Here is a 3,399-nt window from a genome sequence, read left to right as displayed (position 1 = left end):
CAGAAGACAATAGAAATGTTTTCAAGATATTGAGCGACCCATAACCTAGAATTTCATAATCAGCTAAATTATAGCTCAAGGACATTTTTTTTTTTTTACTCAGCTAATATTTCTGAGTATTTAACTCCAACAGACAACAGAGCTCTCTAAATGCAATTTTGATATTGTACTTTTGGAAAATTGAAGATTATTCCAGAGAGAATGGCTGAGAAGAAAAAATGGAGCAAAAGAAAAAGTAAAAGTACATAAATTTTAAATGCTAACTACATAAGACAATTTTTTTCTAAATCCATTGCCAGTGAGTTAATTCTAATTCATAGTGAATCTACCTATAGCAGTTAAAGGGTTTGACTGCTAACCTAAATTTCATGTTCAAACCCACCAGCTGCTCTTTGGGTAAGAGATGTAATAATCTATTTCTATAAAGATGTCAACCCTATGTGGCAATGAGACTGTTTCATTTATGATCTCTCTGAGTTGGCACAGACTCGACAATGGGTTTTTATATAAAACAATGAAAACGAATTGTGGTGTTTAAAAGATAGAGGAACTTAAGTGAAAGAAAGAATACTTTCAAAACAATGGGAGTTCATTGGAGTTAAAGAGTTTAAACACTTTGCTCTTCCCTAAAGATAATACAAAAATGGCTGCAACTATACATTGACATGGAACTTCCAGAGGTTCAAGTCAGTTTCAGAAGAGGGTGTGGAACAAGGGATATCATTGCTGATGTCTGTAGGATCTTGACTGAAAGCATACCTGTCCTTTATTGACTATGCAAAGGCTTTTGATTGTGTGGGTCATGACAAACTATGGACAGTATTGTAGAGAATGAGCATTCTGGACACTTAATTGTGCTCAGGTGGAACCTGTACATAGGCCAAGTGAGAGTTGTTCAAACAGAACAAGAGAACACTGAATGGTTTAGAATTAGCAAAGGTGTGTGTCAGGGTTAGTCTTTGACCATATTTATTCAATCTGTATGCTGAGTAAATAATCCAAGAAGCTGGATTATATAAAGAAAAGTGTGGCATCAGGATTAAGGGAGACTCATTAACAACCTGAGATATGCAGACAACAGAACTTTCCTTGCTGAAAGTGAAAAGGATTTAAAACACTTATTGATGAAGATCAAAGAGCACAGCCTTTGGTATGGATTGCATATCAATGTAAAGAAAACAAAAATCCTCACGACTGGATCAATAAACAGCATCCATATAAAGGGAGAAAAGATTGAAATCGGCAGACTTCATTTTGCTCTGATCAATCATCAACACTCATGGAAGCAGCAGTCAAGAGATCAAAGACATACTGTATTAGCCAAATCTGCTACAAAAGACCTCTTTAAAGTGTTTAGGAACAAAGATGTCAGTTTGAGGACCCAAAATGATGTCACTTGTGTCTGACTCAAGCCATGGTGTTTTCAATAACCTTATATATGTGTGAAAGTTGGGTAGTGATAAGGAAGACTGTAGAAGAATTAATGCATTTGAGTTATGGTGTTAGAGGAGAATATTAAAATTACCATGGACAGCCAAAAGAACAAATCAATCTGTACTGGAAGAAGTATAGCCAGAGTGCTCCTTGGAAAACAGGATGGCCAGACTTCATCGCTCATACTTTGGACATATTGTCAAAAGAGACCAGTCCCTAGAGAAGAATATCATCTTTGGCAACATGGAGAGTAGGAGAAAAAGAGGAAGACTCCCAGTGAGATGGATTGGCAAAGTTGCAGTATCAATGAATGGCTCAGGCATAGCAACAATTTTGAAGTTGGCTCAGAACCGGGCAGTGTTTTGTTCTGTTGTGTATAGTTGCTATGAATTGGTACTGGCTCGATGGCACCTAATAACAACCAAGTAATAAGATTTAAGGATAATCATATACGTAAATTGATTATATTAATGGACAGAATTTTGCTTAACTTTCTGAATCTATAACTTTAGTACTGCATTTTCACTGTCATGTTAGGCTTGCCATGTTACAAGCTTTGGTCAATAAGACAGTAATAAATTTGACTAAAGCAGAGTTTGGAGAAGGGGCTAAATGAAAATATGCCCAGAGAAACCTGTGGGAGAGAAAAAGGATCTAAGGACAGCCACCTCATCCTATACGAAACAACCCTAAAGCAGCTAATCCATGTCGTACTCCTTTCAAGTGACCTACAAGCTAACTAGAGAAGCTTGAGTGAGTCTGCCTAGGAGTCCTAGTGTGGAACTATAAGATAAACACTGGATTGCTACCCACAAGGTTGGTGGTTCAAACCTACCAGTTCCTCCCAGGAAACTATGAGTCTGAAGTAACTCCGTGGCACTTATCACAACAGCAACAAGCCTGGCTAAAATCTGATGAGACTCGCTTAAGTTAGTGAATCACACAGCTAACTCACAACCATGAAAAAAACAAAAACAAAAACAAATCACTGGTTGAAGTTGTAATCCACTATAATTTTCAATCATTTGCTATGCAGCAAAAGCTAATGATACAATTACAGAATTAAAATCAAAATAATTTATGCTGATTCTCTTTCAGGGGATTCAATGTAACGGGGAAGCCTAGAAGGAAAAACACATTAGGTAAAAGTAAGGAAATGAAGGCCTAGGGCTGAGATTGAAGCATCCAGCTGCTATGAAAGGAGGGGAGACGCACAAGAACACCCAAACTTGCAGATAGTACCCATCTGACCTAGCCTCGATGGCTTGATAATCAGAACTCGACTAGAGGAAGATAAAAAAGAAGACAATTTTTGATAAAGGAAATGAGGGTAAATTGCTACAGTTTGATGAACTTGACCTACACTCATGGAGATAGTAGCTCAAAATATCAATAGAGAAGAAAGGAGCCTTCACATCAAGTATCAATGCTATCCCCTGTGTAGATAAGGACGGGCAACTTAGACAATGGCTATCTAAAATGAGGAGACGATAAAGGTATGAAGTGACTGGCTTACAAGGTTTTAAGAGGGAATTTAGTTTCTGTGGGGGGTGGGGGGCGATAGAATTCCTACTGAATAGTTTTCATCTTGTCTAGATGGGTCTGGTAAAAAGAGATTGGGGTAAGATTCTTATGATTCTATAGTAAGTAATTGTTATCATGACTAATTGTGACTGTCACAATTGTAAAGGTAGAAGTTTTATAACAAAAACTGGGGAGTAGTTAATCTTACAGTCCAGAAACAGAGGACCCTAGGGCCATCAAGGGAGAAGAGCACAAGCAGAATGTGGGAATTTATGCAGAGAAGCAGCAACACCAGAGATGGAGGCAAAGATGGGGACATGCAGAGAGGGAGCAGCTGAGGACTCTACAAGATTCATGAAGAACTGGCAGCAAGGAGGCAGACTTGCAGAATGTGTCCTTTGGAGATGTAAATTAGTGTATATGCCTGAGTGTTTAAAAAAA

The sequence above is a fragment of the Chrysochloris asiatica genome, unplaced genomic scaffold, assembly GCF_000296735.1.
Source record: "Chrysochloris asiatica unplaced genomic scaffold, ChrAsi1.0 scaffold00009, whole genome shotgun sequence".
In the NCBI taxonomy this organism is placed as follows: domain Eukaryota; kingdom Metazoa; phylum Chordata; class Mammalia; order Afrosoricida; family Chrysochloridae; genus Chrysochloris; species Chrysochloris asiatica.
This window is presented reverse-complemented; position numbering follows the sequence as displayed.